Source organism: Pongo abelii, chromosome 19 (assembly GCF_028885655.2).
Source record: "Pongo abelii isolate AG06213 chromosome 19, NHGRI_mPonAbe1-v2.0_pri, whole genome shotgun sequence".
NCBI lineage: Eukaryota > Metazoa > Chordata > Mammalia > Primates > Hominidae > Pongo > Pongo abelii.
Window position 1 is genome coordinate 22,015,115 of NC_072004.2, and position 21,257 is coordinate 22,036,371.

At 40.6% G+C, this 21,257-nt stretch overlaps 1 pseudogene; it reads right to left on the bottom strand.

Moving 5' to 3' along the window:
* LOC129051229 (ubiquitin carboxyl-terminal hydrolase 6-like) overlaps window positions 1-21,257 on the bottom strand; it is a 48,565-nt pseudogene that overhangs the window by 4,825 nt on the left and 22,483 nt on the right.

The following is a 21,257-nucleotide window of genomic DNA, read 5'->3' on the forward strand; positions in this document are numbered from 1 at the left end:
TACATATTCCTCTCCTTTGTAAAATTAGACAAAAAATGTGACCACCATTTACTGAGAACTTCCTGTTGTTAGGCATGGTACTGGGAATTTCTTGCTGTCCATTGTTACCTCTATGACTCACAAAAATCCTGTAAGGCTTTAAACTTTTTGGTTATAGCCTCTTACCCCTACCCTCTTTTATACCTTTAAAAATTACTGAGAACCTTTAGAACTTTTATGTGAATTTTATCTATCAATATTTCCTGCATTAGAAACTAAAACTGAGGCATGAAAAAGTACAATACATTAGCACAGACTTCACTGTCAAAGTGACGGTATTATTCCATGTCATGTTGTCTCTTACACCATTGTACATCTGTGAGAGAATAAAAGTGAAAAGGCACATGTTGTCTTAGTATTTTTATGAAAATAGTTTTGGGCCAGGCACAGTGGGTCACACCTGTAATCCCAGCACTTTAGGAGGCTGAAGCAGGAGGTTCACTTGGGCGCAGGAGTTCGAGCCCAGCCTGGGAAACATGGCAAAGCACCATCTCTACAAAAAATACAAAAATTAGCCAGGTGCAGTGGTGCATGCCTGTAGTCCCAGCTACTCAGGAGGCTGAGGTAGGAGGATTGATTGACCCCAGGAGGTCGAGGCTGCAGTGAGCTGTGATCTGTGTTGCACCACTGCACTCAAGCCTGGATGACAGAATGAGACCCTGTCTCAAAAAATAAAAAATAAAATAAATAAATAAATAAAGAGCTTTGATCTTCTAGACCCCCTGAAAGATGGGGAACCTCAGAACTTTCACTATAAGGGGACAAGACAGCAGCTACCATTCCTGTTTACCATACATCAGGCACTGTGTGAAGTGCTTTACTTTCCATGTGTCAAACTCTCAACTCTGTAAACCTGGCATTATCTCCATTTTACAGATGAGAAAATAGATTCAGGGGGGCTGAATCTCTTGTTAAAACTTACATAGCTCAAATACAGATAGGTCTGATTCCAGATAGGTTCCTTCCACCCAACCAACCTGATGTTCCAGAACAGAAGACAGAGAAACATATGTAGCCTACAGGAGTCCCAAGAAAGCAACTGCATAAGGCCCCCAGGCCTCACCTTTTGGGCTGCTGCTGATGTTAGCGCTGAGTGAGGATGGGCTTTTGCTCAGGAGCATGTCCTCTTCCCCAGCCAAACTCTGCGCATCCACTTTCTTCACCTCTCTTGCCAGAATCCTGGGCTTGGAGAGCTCATCCCCCTGGGGTGTGAGTGGTTTATGCTGGCAGAGACCTGGGTCTTGTGGTACCAAAAAAGCACTTGGATCAAAACTTTCCCGAGGAAATTTGACAATTTTCTGTGATTTTATCCACTGATCGTTTACAAATTGAAATCGCTTAAGGTGAATAATCTGGAGAAGTAAAGGTAGAAAACATCGCATTAAAGCGTTCTGAAGATACAAAATTTACATGGAAAAAACAAGTCAAATACATGTGAATGTTTGGGAATATATAACAGAACATTTACTCTTCATTATTTTTTAAAGACTTCAAAAATATGGTTTCATAAAGGCCTCTACAGAGGCCCCAGTGCACTGGTGTGCTTGTGCACACACACTAAACTCAGCAGTGTGGCACAGCCACATGACTGCGCAGTGGGTATTGCCTCCAGGCTCAGTTGCTCTTCTAGAGTCCACAAAGGGCTAGCCTAAGCTTCCACTCTCCACAGAGCCAGAAGTTCACCCTCTCCTGAAGTTCAAATTCAACACGTTGTACCCCTTGTGGCAGTTCTCACATCGCACTGAGCAATTACTGGGCTACATGACTGCTCTGCTTGTTTTATTTGATGATTATATGAAAATATACACTTGTTAAAATTCATCAAACTGGATATTAAAAATCTATGCTTTTAATTGTATGTTAATTATACCTCAGTTTTTTAAAAAGGTCTCCCCCTCGGCCAGGCATGGTGGCTCACAACTGTAATCCCCACACTTTGGAAGGCCGAGGCGGGCGGATCATGAGGTCAGGAAATTGAGACCATCCTGGCTAACAGAGTGAATCCTTGTCTCTACTAAAAAAAAAAAAAAAAACCCACAAAAAATTAGCCAGGCATGGTGGTAGGTGCCTGTAGTCCCAGCTACTCTGGAGGCTAAGGCAGGAGAATGGTGTGAACCCGGGAGGTGGGGCTTGCAGTGAACTGAGATCTCACCACTGCACTCCAGCCTGGGCGACAGAGCGAGACTCCATCTCAAAAAAAAAAAAAAGTCTCCCCCTTCTCCCCAGCCACCTTGTCCCCAAGCCTGCCCCTTCCTTCTAGTTCCTATCTGTGGAGCTAGCTGACAACCAGTGTTATTAATTTCTTGTGCATCATTCCCTGGGAAGCTGTTCTGGTCTAAGAAAAACCTACGTTCAGCTTCACAGAGTAGTGTGACAGAGACATGAATAGAACAAGAAAATACGGCTGGGCAGGGTGGCTCATGCCTGTAATTCCAGCACTTTGGGAGGCCAAGGTGGACAGATCACCTGAGGTCAGGAATTCGAGACCAGCCTGGCCAACATGGTGAAACCCCATCTCTACTAAAAGTACAAAAATTAGCCGGGTGGTAGTGGTGCGCGCCTGTAATCTCAGCTACTCAGGAGACTGAGGCAAGAGAATCACTTGAGCCTGAGAGGTGAAGGTTGCGGTAAGCTGAGATTACAACACTGCACTACAGCCTGGGGGACACAGTGAGACCCTGTCTCAAAAAAAAAAAAAAAAGAAAATACATATAAATATCTGATTAAAATATGCCAGTACCTTACAGTTACACTGATCTTAATGAATAGGAGGATTTGTCACTTCAAACTCTCCTGACAAACAAAAGGACAGTCTCCTAATCCATGAAGGGAGAAGGCAGAAGTAAATTAAATCTAAAAGAACACACAGGCCCTAGTGCACTGGTGTGCTTGTGCACACACACTCAACTCAGCAGCATGCCACAGCCACATGACTATGTGCAGTGGGTGTTGGGGACTCCGGGCTCAGTTGCTCTTCTAGAGTCCACAAAGGGCTAGCCTAACCTTCCTCTCTCCATAGAGCCAGAAGTTCAACCTCTCCTGAAGTTCAAATTCACCACATTGTAACCCTTGTGGCAGTTCTCACATCGCACTGAATTGCAGTTACTGGTCTACATGATTGATCTCTTCTTCTAGGTTATAAGCTCTTTAGGAAAAGGAACTACCAAATATTTGTAGAAGGATTCATCTCTGTATTCAACATAAAAACCTTGTACAGAAAGTATTTTAAACACTGCTGCAGGAAAAGTCTTATTCTCAAAAATAACAAAACCTCCTTGTTCATGTCTTCTTTCTTTTATGCTAGATTCCTGCTCTCTCAGAGGCAGGACTGTAACATACCAGAAAGGGTGGAAGACTCCAGAGATCCAGCTTCTTTGTTGCTAAGCAGTGGGTCTTACACTTGGAACAGTAGTACATCTCATTTTCCCCTAGCTCTTCGTCACTGGTGAAAGAACGGAGACAGCTGTCCAGGTTGATGGGCTCAGCTTGCGCTCGCCGACTCTGCTCCACACTCTCATGCTCATCTACAACCTGTAGGTAGAGGGAACAGGAGGAAAGGGGCATGTGGGAAGGCATTTAAACTGGTGATCTAGCTATGCATCAACCTCTCGGTCACTCACCCTTATTTTATTCTATATAAGGAAAAAGAAAATACAACTGGCTGGGTATGGTGGCTCAGGCCTGTAATCCCAGCACTTTAGGAGGCCGAGGTGGGGGGAATTGCTTGAGTCCAGGAGTTGGAAACCAGCCTGGCCAACAGAGAGAGACCCTGTCTCTGTAAAAGAAAAATCTAAAAATTAGCTGGGCATTGTGGCACATGTCTGTAGTCCCAGCTACTCAGGAGGATTGCTTGAGCCTGGGAGTAGAGGTTGCAGTGAGCTGTGATTATGCCACTGCACTCCAGCCCAGATGACAGAGAGAGACCCTGTTTCAAAAAAAAAAAAGGGAAAAGAAAACACAACCCAAACTAGAGTCTGAGCAAATACAGCACCTACACATTTATTCACAAATGTTACATCGTAACATTCTGGATAAAATTTTTATTTATATGACCATAGCTTTTCTTGAAAAATTTTTGAATGCTTCAAAATGACAAAAACGAAAAGAATTGCATTTATTTAACAACTTTGGAATCCTATAAGGGATTACATGTGAGCTGGCCCTCAAGCCAGGGGTGCTGATAGTAAGCCATTTATTTTTAATCAGAATGCCAGAGCATTATTATTATGCTGCAGAGTTTACAGAGGCTAGGAGAAATAACATGAAACACAGAAACCAGAGCTGGATGAAATAAGGGCACAGAAATCTCACCATGAGAAGACAACACAGCAGAGCATGAAACACCACAGGGTACAACTCATTTGCATCTGATCCCATGTATCACAGAGTTATCAGAATACCAAGTCTATAATTATCTGTCTCCTCCCTCATGGGACTTTTTTTAATCTGAGATGGCAACAAAAGGAAGAACAAGCTCAAGAGTGTGCTGCTTTTGTTGAGAAGGCCCCTAATACCCACCCAAACCTTTGGGGTCCTGTTAATCAGCATGTTAGGCTGTGGAGCAAGAAGGAGTTAAGTGTAAGAAAGGAGAGAGAGCAAAGAATGGGTGGGGTGCAGGGATGTATGTTGGGGGTGGTGTAGAATGAAGAAGAAGGAGAGAAGGAAGGATCTAGAGTGCAGCAGAGAAGAAAGAATTTTTCCCTCTCCATGCCTGGCTGCTACCTGACAAACAATCAAGAACCACAGAGCTGGGATCCTTCTGTTTGTCCCTCTAATGTATGGGAAGGTGGGTGAAGCATCAGGGTTATGAATGCTACCATAAGACTTCACACAGTATATATTTGTGTCCCAAAGCAGAGCCGGACCACAAGGCCCACACTGACTGCCTCTCTGTGGCAAACGTCACATATGTCCTTCACCCACCCTATTTATTGCTCCTCCCTTCCAGAGGTGAACTTCCTCCATGAATTTCCCTTCCTGAAACTCATGATGGGAACCTCAGGCTGCCTGGAATACAAATTGGCACAGCTCAAGACATTCAGCTTAGCATGGGTTTTTCAGGTGAGACTTTTTCCCTATATGAGAGTCACGAGGCTGTCAAATGCTGTTACAAACTAGCAAGGTTGGGTTTGATCATGCAGTTAAGGTTCTAGCACTGCATAACTATCCAGGCTAAAGAGCTCATTTAAAAAGGGGAACTTAGAGGAAAATTCTTTTTTTAGAAAAGGAAATCTGGCTTGGATTTGGGTTATAGACTTCTTTTTTGAGTACAAATTCTGTAGTAACAAGATATTAACTGTCATCATCTTTTGAACTGGTCACTCAAGGAAAAAACTGACGTGCTTCAAAAGGAAACATGCTGTATCATAGTTGTTGGAATGAGTAGAAAAAGGAGTGTCTCATATACGATAGTGTTTCCTTTCTCATAGCCAGTTAAATATTATCTCTATTATCTCTACCAGGAATACTTTATGGCCAACCACAAATTAGAGTAAGCTAGTAAAGAATGTTGATTTTTATTGACTATATTTTCTGTGGAACACAGGCTACAGTGCTAGATGAAGACAGGGAGGAAAGAAGGCTGATAAAAAACATATTTGTGGACTGTACTGACAATAATTTCTATTTATCAGTAAAATTTCCCAAAGTGATAAAGATTCCATTTACCTCTTGGGGTCCATGCTTAGATCCTCTACTATTGTTTAAACAGTCTATAAATTACTTATAGGCACCCTCTTCTTTTTCAGAGTTGCTTTAAAGCTCGTCTTAACACAAAACACAGGAAATGAGGTATTAGTTTTCATATAAGACTATTAAAAAAAAGAGAGAGGCCTAAGAATTTGTCTAGTTTAATTTTCTTTTTTTCTTTCTTTCTTTCTTTCTTTTTTTTTGAGACAGAGTCTTGCTTTGTTACCCAGGCTGGAGTGCACTGGTGAGATCACAGCTCACTGCAGCCTTGATCTCTTGGGCTCAAACAATCCTCCAACCTCAGCCTCCCAAGCAGCTGGGACTATAGGTGCACACCACCACACCTGGCTAATTTGTGCATTTTTTGTAAAGACAGGGTGACATCATGTTGCCCAGGCTGGCATCTAGTTTAATTTTCTGCTGAGGAATCTGAGGTCCAAACAGGAGAGAAATGTAAAGGATAAGAGTGATTGTCCCTCTATTTTTTTATGATTACTAGGTATAATATTCATGTGGAAATTTTGGAAAGCAGAGAAAAATGTAAAAAGGCAGGGAATCCTTTTATATTCTTAATACAAAGGCAACCACTGTCAAAATATTGGCAGATTTTCTTCTGTCCTTTTTCCTAAATAGTATTTTTTTCAATATTGAAGGTATTATTTCCAGTATATGCAACTTTATGTCTTGTTTTTAAAAAAATGTTCACATATCATAAGCATGTTCCCATAAATGTTAGCAAAAACTCCTGGTAATCATTTTCAACAACTGCATTATATTTTATCCAATGAATTCACCATGCTTTATTTAACCATTCCTCTAATGTGAGACAAATATAAGTTGTCAATAACTTTTTACTCTCCTAAAAAATGCTATGATGATATTTGCCTGCAAATTATGGAGTAATTACAGAGTATTCTCCCCTCAGATAAATTCCTAAAAGGGAAATCACTGGAATAAAAAATATAAAGCATATGGGCAATAATCCCAATTTAAACCACGGTATCTCTTTCGTCTACATGACTTTCTAAGCACATGCAGAAACTCTACATGTAGTGGAGCCCAGATTAGGCATATGGCCCCACTCCTTAGCAAGGCATCAATAGCCCTTCATTTCCATGGTGTCCTAAGAACATCACTGAAAGTGGAAGTAGGGTGAGATTTAACAGGTCACGTAGGCCGTTTCCTATAAGCAGGATGTCCTAAAGAGCTTTTCAGATTGCACACTGGATTTGTTAAAAAGGGGAAGAGATTTATAGAGCTGAATAATTTATCATCATTGACAGTAATGTCTTGTCAGAAAAATGCCCTGTCAGATTTTGTGCTGACAAAGATTTATGAATCTATCAACTGGTAAAATTTTCCCTCCTTGCTAGTGAGCATGATCTAGAACATTAGTTTCTCTTCAGCTTTCTTTAGCTTTAGCCCAGTGATCTTTCATTTGACAAGTATCCACAAATTATACTTATTCCTGGCAAGAAAGGGCTCCCAGGAGCCTTGGTGTGTGGGGCATATTTTGGGATCTAAATAGGAAGCTAGGTCTAGAATTTGTAATTTCCCCAGTCCTCCATAGAATAACAAGACAGAAAAGTCAGTTACCATTACTAACTTATCCAAAGGGAATGCTTTAAAAAATAGTAAAGGAAATTTCTGCCTATCAAGAGCCATAAAAATGCAAAAACCACTACAATTCCTCATGTGACTTAAGGAACTCCTTTGACTCTGTGGCTTTTACCTCTCTATCAGATTCTTAATGTCTTTACCTTTCAAATAATATTTGGTTGATTAAAAACGGCCTGAGGCAAACATTTTTAGGTATGGAGTTAAAATTATTTCTGAAGCAACATTTTCAAAATTTAAAAATTGCTCTGGCCAGACAGTGACAATAGAAGAATGTGAAGTGTGAAGAGTGGCCATTGAGATGTGCTCTTAGGTACCCAAAATTGAAACATTTCAATCCTTTCTGTAACTTTTCTGATCACTATGCCTATTAAAGGTAGCAGCTATAGCCCTGGGACACATTTGAACTAAGTAACGGTGGTTACCAAATGCTGCAACTTCAATAATATTTAACAGAGAGATACTTATTGATATGTCATGGCCAGACACAGTTTTGTTTCAAGGTTCACTTATTAATATTTTTGAAATTTAATGCCTGCCATAGTTTGCATATGGTTTATTTGTCTCCACCAAAATGCATGTTGAAATTTGATTCCCAATGTGGCGCTGTTAGAGAGCGGGCTGTTAGAAAGCGAGGATCTTCCTCCTGTTTGGTCCTCCCTCTTGCCTGTGTCTGTTCTCCTTTGATCTTCTCTGCCATGTTATGATGCAGCACAGAAGCCTTTGCCAGAAGCCAGGACCATGTCCTTGAACCTCCCAGGCTGCGGAACAGTAAGCTAAATAAACCTCCTTTCTTTATAAGTTACCAGCCTCATGTACTCTGTTATAGCAACACAAAATGGACAAAGACAATGCCCCAACACAACGAACTCCAGAAGCTGGAAAATGAAAAAGCTCAAGCAAACATGTCAATATATTGGGTGCCATAGAGGATGCCAATGAAGGTTTTTCTGCTTGTTTTTAAATTGTCTAAAACAGAAATGGCATAAGAGTTACACTGGGGGAAATTTCCCATATAAAATCCACCATTTTATGGTAGCCCTAAATACTTACCCTTTCCTGGGACATTTGATAGCGAAGGTGAAGGGCTGTGGGGTCCCAATCCACAGCTATATAGGCATTTCCAGTGAAAACTCTGTCTTCCCCACAATCAATTTTACAGCCTCTGCAAAATCTAAAAAGGGGGGAAAGATCCACAGAGGAAGAAATAATTATGAAGGAATTTAAATTTTCTTAATAAAAAATATTCTCCCTTCCTACTTTTCTGCTTTCCTCTTGGGCCTCACAATTTGTCATGGGCTTCTAACTTCAGACTCTGATAAATGTAGGGATACTTATTAATAATTATTATCATTTCAGAGAATCATGCTTTTCACTTTTCACATCTTTATTTTTACAAAGTACTTGGTAACCATCTGTTAATCACAGGAAGATGTGAACTTTATGGCAAATAAATGACATGGGAATTGACTGTTTGAGATACTACAGCACTCAAGAAATTCCAAATTCAGTTATTTAATGCTCTGAAGTAGGACAATTTATCTGGTATAACACCTAGCTCCTTGTTTGTAAAATGGCAGATTAAATAAATGCATATAAAAGTTTACAGAGGCCAGGCATGGTGGCTCATGCCTGTAATCCCAGCACTTTGGGAGGCTGAGGTGGGTGGATCACCTGAGGTCAGGAGCTCGAGACCAGTCTGACCAACATGGTGGATCTCTGTCTCTACTAAAACTACAAAAATTAGCCAGGCACGGTGGTGGGCACCTATAATCCCAGCTACTTGGGAGGCTGAGGCAGGAGAATTGCTTGAACCTGGCAGGTGGAGGTTGCAGTGAGCCAAGGTCACACTACTGCACTCCAGCCTGGGTGACAGAGTGACACTATGTTTCAAAAAAAAAAAGTTTATAGAGTTGCAGGGGTCGGGTGGGAGATGGGGTAGGGGAGGAGGATATAATAAAGTCATGGTTCCAATGCCTACTTTATTAATATTATTATTATTTTTCTTGAGATAGAGCCTCACTCTGTCACCTGGGCTGGAGTGCAGTGGCGCAATCTGGGCTCACTGCAAGCTCCGCCTCCCGGGTTCAAGCAATTCTCCAGCCTCAGCCTTCCAAGTAGCTGGGACTACAGGTGCCCGCCACCATGCCTGGCTAATTTTTTGTATTTTTAGTAGAGATGGGGTTTCACTGTGTTAGCCAGGATGGTCTCGATCTCCTGACCTCGTGATCTGCCCGCCTCCACCTCCCAAAGTGCTGGGATTACACGCGTGAGCCACCACATCTGACCAATGCCTACTTTCGACTCAGTTTGCTAAGTCTATTGTAGTTCTCTAAAGGTGGACTTTAGTATCATTAGGCACTTTCCCTGCTGTAATGGCAATGACCCATCAATCTCTGTAACTCTTTAAAAACCAAGAACAGACTTCCAGCAATGTCTAGTAAAGACTATGGTCTACTGTGCTCAGAACTGGCAAACTTCTTTATATTTAAGGAGAGGCTTGGCGTGGTGGCTCACACCTATAATCCCAGCACTTTGGGAGGCTGAGGTGGGTGGATCACCTGAGGTCAGGAGTTCGAGACCAGTCTAACATGGTGAAACCCCATTTCTACTAAAAATGCAAAAATTAGCTGGGTACGGTGGTGTGCACCTGTAGTCCCAGCTACTCGGGAGGCTGAGGCAGGAGAATTGCTTGAACCTGGGAGGCAGAGGTTGCAGTGAGCCAAGATTGAGCCACTGCACCCCAGCCTGGGCGACAGAGTGAGACTCCATCTCAGAACAAAACAAAACAAAAAAGGAGAGTTGAAGTTATGGAGTAATAAATGTTTATCACAAGCTATGAATTTGGTATGGACTGTAGTTTATAAAACCAGCTAAGTCTCAAAAGCAAAACTTATCTATTGACCTCAAAAGGAAGTGAAAAACTTTTTTTGAGACAGAGTTTCACTCTTGTTGCCCAGGTTGGAGTGCAATGGCGCAACCTTGGCTCACTGCAATCTCCACATCCTGGGTTCAAGTGATTCTCCTGCCTCAGTCTCCCAAGTAGCTGGGATTAGAGGCACCCACCACCACATCCTGCTAATTTTTGTATTTTTAGTAGAGATGGGGTTTTACCAGGTTAGGCTGGTCTCAAACTCCTGACCTCAGGTGATCCACCTGCCTCAGCTTCCCAAAGTGATGGGATTACAGGCGTGAGCCACCGTGCCCAGCCACAATTCTTAAGTTCCTCATTATTCACTATTTACTTCTCAAAATTGGAACTCTTAGGAAAATTGTATAATATCTAAAGCTGAAATTCTGCTAAAGTAATTCTTTTGCAGGTCACTTTACCTATACTGTGGGCACCAAGCACAGGAGTTCCCATCTTTCTGCACAACTCGTAGAGTGAATGGATATTGATAGCCGATACTGTCATCAGGGAAAGAGAAGAGAACAAAAAGAGTGTAAGAAGCATTTCTGGTTTGAGGTCCAACTCCTTTTCATCTTCTCTTGAAGTAATCCTAGGAAGGGGCATTTGCTACAGCAGTATGCTCATGTTGACAGCTCAATGTTACTTACCCTAATCCATTAGCTGCAGCCCAGTACCAAATACACTCTGGCTTCCCATCCTCTATCTGGGCTTACAGAAGGGTAGACATATGACTGCCAGATGTCTCTAAGGGAGCCATGTGGCCCATGAAAATTTTACAAGATAAGCTAATCATGAAATCAAATACCAATTATCCTTCAGCCTTAATTCTATCAGAGGATTTAATTCACATTAAACTAAAATAATTAGATCTTTCCATGACAAAACACTGACACATTGCAGAAAGCTGTATATTTAGAAGTCTTCTTGAATCAGAATTGCTGATGTGGTACATGCTAAGTACTGCCTTAACTATTCAGAGTTATAAGCTACATACCATTTTTGGAGTAACTTCTTTTTTTTTTATTATACTGTAAGTTTTAGGGTACATGTGCACAATGTGCAGGTTAGTTACATATGTATACATGTGCCATGTTGGTGTGCTGCACCCATCTCACACCAGTTAGAATGGCAATCATTAAAAAGTCAGGAAACAACAGGTGCTGGAGAGGATGTGGAGAAATAGGAACACTTTTACACTGTTGGTGGGACTGTAAACTAGTTCAACCATTGTGGAAGTCAGTGTGGCGATTCCTCGGGGATCTAGAACTAGAAATACCATTTGACCCAGCAATCCCATTACTGGGTATATAACCACAGGATTATAAATCATGCTGGTATAAAGACACATGCACACGTATGTTTATCACGGCACTATTCACAATAGCAAAGACTTGGAACCAAGCCAAATGTCCAACAATGATAGACTGGATTAAGAAAATGTGGCACATATACACCATGGAGTAACTTCTTTTAACTGCCAATGATTATGTCAAGATGGCCCTGTGAATTTTCCAACTTTTAAAAAAATTTACTCATCCTTGCCCTAACAAGGAGCAGTGCAACAATTTATACATATTATTGAAACATAAGCTGTACACCTTAGAAGTATATACAATTCCTACTTGTCAATTATAGTTCAATAAAGCTGGGGGTGGGGGAGAAGGAAGCAATGCAAGGAATATAACATAAGAGTGGCATACTTTACAGCTCATCTGGCAACTGATAGAGGTTATTACATGGGCTATTGAAGGTAATGAAACCATGATAAAGAGTCACTGTAAGGGCAAAAGTGAGAATCACATCTGGCATAGGAGTTCCCATCTTTCTGCATAACTCATCCAGTGAATGATTACTGATAGCCTGTACTGTCTAGTACCATGTCCAACTCAGGCCAGCAATAAGTGAGGAATCAAAAGAAAGATAATGGGATAAAATAATCAAGTAGCACTCTCACAGAAAGCTGTGCAGCACTTCTCTTCTGAAAATTTCTTTTACCTTTTTGCTCTAACTGAATGAAGCCTGGCTTTCTTGAGAATCCTGCTCCCCCTGTAGACTTTTGCCATTTTTTTTTTTTTTTGAGACAGGGTATCACTCTGTTGCCCAGGCTGGAGTGCAACGGCATGATTATGGCTCACAGCAGCCTCCACCTTTCTGGGCTCAGGTGATCCTCCCACATCAGCCTCCCAAGTAGCTAGGATTACAGGCATGCACCACCATACCTGGTTAATGTTTACATTTTTTGTAAAGACAGCATTTTGCCATGTTGTCCAGCCTGGTCTTGAACTCCTGGGCTCAAGTGATCCTCCTGCCTCAGCCTCCTAAAGTGCTGGGATTACAGGTGTGAGTCACCACACCCTACCCTCTGCACTTTTTATTCTAATACATTCCAGAACCTGGAGGTAAAATAGATCTCTTCCTTATTCCTATGCCACTTGTACATGATCTCTTCTTCCTTCCTTTTCTAAAACATTCCAGCTTCTTTGTAGCATGTGCTACTGAATTATGCCACCTGCTATTCCTCCTTGGAAGGTACATATCTTCTTTACTCACTAAAGATTGTAGCACCCAGTTCACTGTGTTTTTTCTCCACCACTTCTCCTGTTATTATTCTTGGTGACATCAACATCAATGCAATTAATACAACAGTAACTTGGTCTTCTCTCTTCCAACAATAACTTCCCCCACCCCATATGTAAACCCTCTCCAAATGTCATATTCTAGACCTTGTGAATACAAACTTTTCTACCTCCAAAATCTCAATTCCAAGTATCCTACTTTGCAACCACAACCTCCTATCTTTTTGGGTTACTTACTTATTCAAACATCCCTATTCTAATGATTCTTTCACCCAAGAGAAACCTCCAATCGCTGCCCTGAAATCCTCACTTGCCTCTTTACCCACTGTCCCTGAAAATAATCACTCTTCTACATAGACCCTTAATTCCAGGATTTTGTCCATTTCATCTAAAATTTCCAATTTATTGACATAAACACTTAAGAAGTCGAGAACTATACAGTGAACACCCCATGTATTCATTACCCAACTCTAAAAATCATCAACTCCAGGCCACTCTTATTTCATCCATAACTTTACCAAGTACCACTAAAATCAAGTGAGAGCTACCATGCCTGGCTATCTTCTTTAATGTCCGAAGGACCATTCTCTCTTTAAACCACTCCAATCTCTACTCCTTTATCTATACTAAAATAGCTTTCACAAAGATCACCAAAGACCATTTTATCAAATCCAGTGGGCAATTCCCAGTCCTCTGTAGCATTTGAAACAACTATCACTCCTTTCTTGAAATACTTCCTTCACTTAACTCCTGGTTTTCTTCTTACATTACGGGCTGCTCCTTTTCAATCTCTCTCTCTCTCTCTCTCTCTCTCAACAGAGTCTTGCTCTGTCACCCAGGCTGGAGTACAATGGTGTGATCTCAGCTCACTGCAACTTCCACCTCCAGGGTTGAAGTGACTCTTGTGCCTCAGCCACCCAAGTAGCTGGGATTACAGGCATGTACCACCATGCCTGGATAATTTTTTGCATTTTTAGTAGAGACGGGGTTTTGCCATGTTGGGCAGCTTGGTCTTGAACTCCTGGCCTCAACTGATCCTCCCACCTCGGCCTCCCGAAGTGCTGGGATTACAGGCATGAGCCACTGCACCCAGCCTCAATCTCTTTTGATGCTTTTTTTTTCCCTTTTCAATCTCTAAATGTCAGAATGCATATGAACTCAGTTCAGAGTTCATGTATAGATCATGGGAATCTTCTCTATTTAAATCTCACTCTCTAAATGTCAATCATCTGGTCTCAGGGCTTTAAATACCACCTATTTGTTGATGACATTTATATTTATATCTCCAGCAGAGGACATTCAAGTGAATTTCCCTCTTGAATATATAGTAGACTTCTTGAATTTAACTTCATTCCTGTCTTTTCTTGCCAAAATCTGCTCCTTCCCCAGTTTTCCTTTTTCCATTAAATGGTACCACCATTCACAAACAATTGTTCAGGTAAAAAGGCAGCCTGGGCGGGGTGCAGTGGCTCAGGCCTGTAATCCCACCACTTTGGGAGGCTGAGGTGGGATCATGAGGTCAGGAGATTGAAACCATCCTGGACAACATGGTGAAACCCTGTCTCTACTAAAATTACAAAAATTAGCCGAGTGTGGTGGCATGCACCTGTACTTCCAGCTACTCGGGAGGCTGAGGCAGAAGAATTGCTTGAACCTGGGAGGCAGAGGTGCAGTGAGCCGAGATCATGCCACTGCACTCCAGCCTGGCAACAGAGCAAGACTCCATCCCCCCACCCCCCAAAAAAAGAAGTCAGCCTGGATTCCTCTTTCCCTATAATCCACATCCAATTCATTAGCAAGTCCTGGGAAAAGCCCTCGTCTAGAAGCTCTTTCATTCAATTACTTGACTTCAAATTTAATCTTGTCGGACTTTCATCTTTACTAAAAACAACATTCATTAACTAAACTGCTTATCTATTATTTGCAGTTTTCCTTTAGGATTTATTTAAATCTTAAAATAAATACTTTAAATAATTATTTATTTAAATCTTAAAATAAATACTTTAAATAATTATTTATTTAAATCTTAAATACTTTAAATATTTATTTAAATCTTAAAATAAATACTTTAAATAATTATTTAGTTAAATCTTAAAATAAATACTTTAAATAATTATTTATTTAAATCTTAAAATAAATACTTTAATTATTTATTTAAATAACTTATTTTGGCCGGGCACGATGGCTGATGCCTGTAATCCCAGCACTTTGGGAGGCTGAGGTGGGCAGATCACTGGAGGTCAGGAGTTTGAGACCAGCCTGGCCAACCTGGTGAAACCCTGCCTGTACTAAAAATACAAAAATTAGCCAGGCGTGGTGGTGGGCACCTGTAATCCCAGCGACTCGGGAGGCTGAGGCAGGAGAATCACTTGAAGCCAGGAGGTGGAGGTTGCATTGAACCAAGATCATGCCACTGCACTCCAGCCTGGGTGATAGAGCGAGACTCCGTCTCAAAAAAATACAAAATAAAAATAAATAAATAATTTATTTAAGTAAAGATTTATTTAAATCTTTAAATTTAAATCTGGCCAGGTGTGGTGGCTCACACCTATAATACCAGCACTTTGGGAGGCCAAGGTAGGTGGATCACTTGAGGCCAGGAGTTTGAGATCAGCCTGGCCAACATGGTGAAACCCTGTCTCTACTAAAAATACAAAAATTAGCTGGGTGTGGTTGTGAGCATCTGTAATCCCAGCTACTCAGGTGTCTGAGGCATGAGAATCACTTGAACCTGGAGGCGGAGTTTACAGTGAACCAAAATCACACCACTGCATTCCAGCCTGGGTGACATATTAAGAATCTGTCTTAACAAAAAAAAAAAAAAAAAAAAAAAGATGTATTTATACTAAGCCCTACCCTAATCATCAAAAGACCCCATATCATAACAAATAAGTAAAGAATTTCTTTTAGTTACCATAAAACAGAACTCTCATTTGTACCATGATGGTAAGAAAATGATCTACAGGCTGCGTGCGGTGGCTCACGCCTGTAATCCCAGCACTCTGGGAGGCTGAGGCAGGCGGATCACCTGGGGTTGGGAATTTGAGACCAGCCTGACCAACATGGAGAAACTCCATCTCTACCAAGAAAACAAAATTAGCCGGGCATGGTGGTGCATGCCTGTAATCCCAGCTACTCAGGAGGCTGAGGCAGGAGAATTGTTTGAACCTGAGAGGTGGAGGTTGCAGTGAGCCAGGATCATGCCATTGCCCTCCAACCTGGGCAACAAGAGCAAAACTCTGTCGTAAAGAAAAGAAAAAAAAAAGAAGAAAAAATGATCTACAATTTGATTGAGATAAAAATAAGACATCATCACAGTCCCAAAAATTATTCAGAGTAAATGCATTTACTAATCAAATAGAACAGTGGCAGGAAAAAGAGAAAGAAAACAGAAAATGTTAATTATTTTTATCTAGATTTATGAAATTACTTCACGTTAAAATGACGTGGTAAGGGATAAAGAAAAAAGAATGACATGGTATGGAAATAATCCAACAATTATTTTTTGTATCATGAGACTTTTCAGAGTTCATGTATGTAGTCACTCTCATCCTGAATTTCAGAGGACTGAGATTATACAAATTTCCTGGTGAATTCATACTCTACTTTTGCAACACAGAAGACAAGGATATTACTTGAAGCATTAGCAGGATGAATCCAGGCAAAAGATTAGAGAATGGAAGGATTATTAGACACTAGAATGTTTGTCAAAAGGAAGCTGTATCCTCTCTCCTATTCCAAATATCAAACCAAATGGTTGAATTGTATGCTCTCTGAGTGGTTCTTCCAAGACTGATTAACTTGACATAGGCTGGGTTCTATCAGTCATGTAGAATTCATATAAATTATTTTTCTAGAGTTTGGAAACCACAGGTTTAGATGGATCCCCTGAACTCACCAATCCTGGGCAAGATTACTAGCTTCCTGAGGTGGGAGTGGGCTCACTAACCAGGATACTTGCATCCAAACCGCATCATATAGGTCTTTCTTCCGGGTATGCACAGTACATGGAACAATCAATGGCATTCCAAAGAGGCTGGGGCTATTCTCCTGATGTGACAGAAAATACAGTTCTGTCCTCATCTGTATGTATAAACAAGAATAGAGAGTTGAGAAGACAGGCCTGTGATTCCTCCTTTTAGTTCTTCTAACCCTGCCAATGACAGGCATTATCACCATTTCAGATTAGTCACTATCACATTCTTCTCTATGTTTATAAAACCATCTTTATCGACACAAAGACAACGGTTACAGTGGAGTCATTAAAAGCACTGAGGTATTGCCAGTTTTAGAATTGTTGTCTATTCTAACAAACTTGGGTTTCAGCAATTAATATATTCAAACCACAGTTTTCCCTGATAAACATTTCTCACATACACTGAATCACATGTAAAAACTAGTAATAGCTTCATAGCTAAAGGCTTTTAAACAATTAAGACTCTTTCTTTCTCCAGAAAATATGACAGTAAACTGGGTGTGGTGGCTCATGCCTGTAATCCCAGCACTTTGGGAGGCTGAGGCAAGAGGATCTCTTGAGCCCAGGAGTTTGAGATCAGAATGGGCAATGTAGGGAGACCCCATGTCTATAAAGAAATAAATACAATTAGCTGGGCATGGTGGCATGTGTCTGTAGTCTCAGCTCTACGGGAGGCTGAGGTGAGAGGATTGCTTGAGTCTGGCAAGTTGAGGGTACAGTGAGCTGTGATCATGCCACTACACTCCAGCCTGGAAGGTAGAGTGAGACCTGTCTCAAAAAAGAAAAAGAAATGAAAAGATGCCAGTGGGAAAATAAAAAGAAGACTCTCTCAACTATAATTTTCTAGGGATAAGCTGTTGATAGTGGTTGTTGCAGTGGCAATTCCCAAAGTTTTGGAGATTTGTGAAACTTAGTAATTCTATTTTGTAGCACGCTTATCCACCTTCCTAAAAGCAGTTAAGTGATTTTAATCTTTTTTTGTTTTTGTTTTTTAAATACAGGATAGGATAAAAGTAAGGTAAAGATTTTAAAAATTTGCTTTGAGTATGTTAAAGAGTTATTTATGATATTCCTTAATACAGAGATACTGCACAGAATTATCCTGGAAATGGCTGTTTAATAAACATTTAGTATAATGGAATGGTTGGTGGGAGTTGCAGGTTATCCAAAGCTGCTGAACCTTTGAACATTTAATTCCCTAAGAAGTTTGGTATTTATTGAGTAGTTAGAAAAGCTAAATCAACAACTTATCAACTCACTAGGGGTTAAGTTAGCTAGTTTCTAAGAAAAAAACCCTTCTTTATTCAGATTATTAAGCATTTTATTTTGTCATTTTCATTTAAGCTTAAATACATAATTTTAAGACCCTATTTCATATGTTACTATTATTATAAGACCCAGAGAAATCCAGACAGAGTTCAGTACAAATATTTTATAAAATTTTAAAACATAGCTAAACCCACACAATTTTCATCCTCTCATTAAGGAACTTCTCCTAGTGCCCTAGGGCCCATAGTTTCTCAGTTACTACTGAGATAAATTCTACTCCCAGTTATTAACATGGTTAGAAACTTCCAGCCAGGGCCAGGTGCAGTGGCTCACGCCTGTAATTCCAGCACTTCAGGAGGCCGAGGCAGGCAGATCATGAGGTCAGGAGTTCGAGACCAGCCTGGTCAATATGGTGAAACCCTGTCTCTACTAAAAATACAAAAATTATCTGGGCATGGTGTAAGGTGCCTGCAGTCCCAGCTACTTGGGAGGCTGAGGCAGGAGAATCACTTGAACCCAGGAGGCAGAGAGTACAGGGAGCTGAGATCATGCCATTGCACTCCAGCCTGGACTGGGTGACAACAGCAAGACTCTCCCCGCCTCAAAAAAAAAAAGAAAAGAAAAAAAGAAACCTTAAACCAAGGGCTACTAATTCAGAGAAAAATAAAAATCAGAGGTAAAAGCGTACATTTCTGGCTGGATGCGGTGGCTCATGCCTGTAATTTCAGCACTTTGGGAGGCCAAGGTGGGTGGATCACCTGAGGTCGGGAGTTCGAGACCAGCCTAACCAACATAGAGAGACCCTGTCTCTACTAAAAATACAAAATTAGCCGGGTGTGGTGGCGCATGCCTCTAATCCCAGCTACTCGGGAGGCTGAGGCAGGAGAATCACTTGAACACAGGAGGTGGAGGTTGCGGTGAGTTGAGATCGTGTCACTGCACTCAGCCTGGGCAACAAGAGTGAAACTCCATTGCAAAAAAAAAAAAAAAGTATATTTCAAATAATTATCACAAAGCAACTAGCTTTCCATTATCACTGAGTTTAAGAAACAGAATATAGTGAGCACTCAAAAGCCTCCCATTTGCTTCCTCCAAATCACAAATTCTCCCTTCCTCACAAAGGTAACTATTATTCTAAATGTTACAGTAATCACTTTCTTGCTTTTCTTTACAGTTTTATATCCTTTGCAGAAGTCAATAAACACTAGATTTCATTTTCCCTGTTTTAAAAGTTTTTATATTTATAAATAGAATTACTTAATTCATTTTTTTTGTTTGTTTGTTTTTTGAAACAGGGTCTAGCTCTGTCATCCAGGCTGGAGCACAGTGGTGTGATCTCAGCTTGCTGCAACCTCCTCTTTCTGGGCTTGAGAGATTCTCTTGCCTCAGCCTCCCAAGTAGCTGGGACTACAGGTGTGTGGCACCATGCTGGCTAATTTCTGTATTTTCTGTAGAGATGGGGTTTCACCATGTTGCCCAGGCTGGTCTTAAATTCCTGGGCTCAAGCAATCAGCCCACCTCAGCCTCCCAAAATGCTGAGATTACAGGTGTGAGCCACTGTGCCTAGCCTAATTCTTTTTTGTCTGGCTTCTTTCCATCAACACTAGGTTTATGAGATTCATTTGTACTGGATATAACTACAAATCCATTCCTTTTCATTCCTTTATAATGTTCTATTATCTTAATATATCTCAACTTCCCAATCCCTTTTACAACTAATGGACATGTAATGTGTTCATTTTGGGGCTACTATAGATAACGCTGCTATGAATATTCTTGTACATATCTGCTGGTACACATATCTTTTGGGTGGATACCTACAGGTAGAACTGTTTATCTTTAACCAGAAAATTGTATTCCAAAGTAGTTGTATTAATTTATATTCTCATCAGCATGGTATGAGAGTTCCTGTTGCTCTACTTAGCAACCCTGCCAGTCTGTTTAATTTCACCTGTTCAGGTGAGTGCACTGATATCATAATATTGTTTTAATTTACATTTCACTGATTACTAGTGTTGTTGATCACTTTCTTTTTTTTTTTTTTGAGATGGAGTCTCGCTGTGTTGCCCAGCCTGGAATGCAATGGCATAATCTCAGCCCACTGCAACCTCTACCTCTGGGGTTCAAGTGATTCTCCTGCCTCAGCCTCCCGAATAGCTGGGACTATATTCACCCACCACCACACCCAGTTAATTTTTGTATTTTTAGTAGAGACAGAGTTTCTCTAAACTGTCTTGGCCAGGCTGGTCTTGAACTCCTGACCTTGTGACCCATCCATCTCGGCCTCTCAAAGTGCTGGGATTATAGGCCTGAGCCACCGCACCTGGCCAGGTTATCAATTTTAATGAAGTCCAATTTAATCTTTTCTTTTATATGAGTAGTGTCAGGAATGTATTCACCATTATTATCTTCCAAGGGCTGTTTCATTGTTTTGCTTTCAAATTTAGCTCTATAGACCACCTGGAATTGTGGTGAAAGGTAGGTGCCAAGTTTCATATGGATATCTAATTGTCCCAGCACCACCTGCTGAGAAAACTGTCTTTCTCTCACCACCCTGCAATGTTATCTTTGTTATAAATCAGGTGTTCATACATTTGTGAACTGGTTTCTGGGCTCTCTATTCTATCCCAATGGTCTATTTGTGTTTTCTTGTACCAATATGACATTATTTTAAGTATCATATCTTTGTGAAATAAATCTTGATATCTGGATGATATCCAATCTTGATGATATCCTCATACCTTATTCTTTTTCAAGAGTATCTTGGTTATTCCTGATGCTTTGTATTTCCACATGTGAGAATCAGCTTATCAACTCACACACCACACACACACACACACACACACACACACAGACCCACGAACACATGCAGACTTTGCATTTTTATTGGGATTGTGCAATAAGTCATCTGTAGGTTAGTTGGTAGAGAATTGATATCTTAAAATATTGAGTCTTCTAATCCATGAACATGGTTTACTCCTTCCAATATTTAAGTCTTCTTTAATTTCTATCAATATTTTATTTTCTATATAGATGTCTTATGTGTCATTTTTAAAGTTTATTCCTAGGTACTTAATTTTTCTCAGCATTTAATTTTTTTGATACTAAGATAAATAATATCTGTAGTTGAGTTGAATGGTGGCCTCTAAAACAGTATATCCATGTTCTAACCCCTGGAACC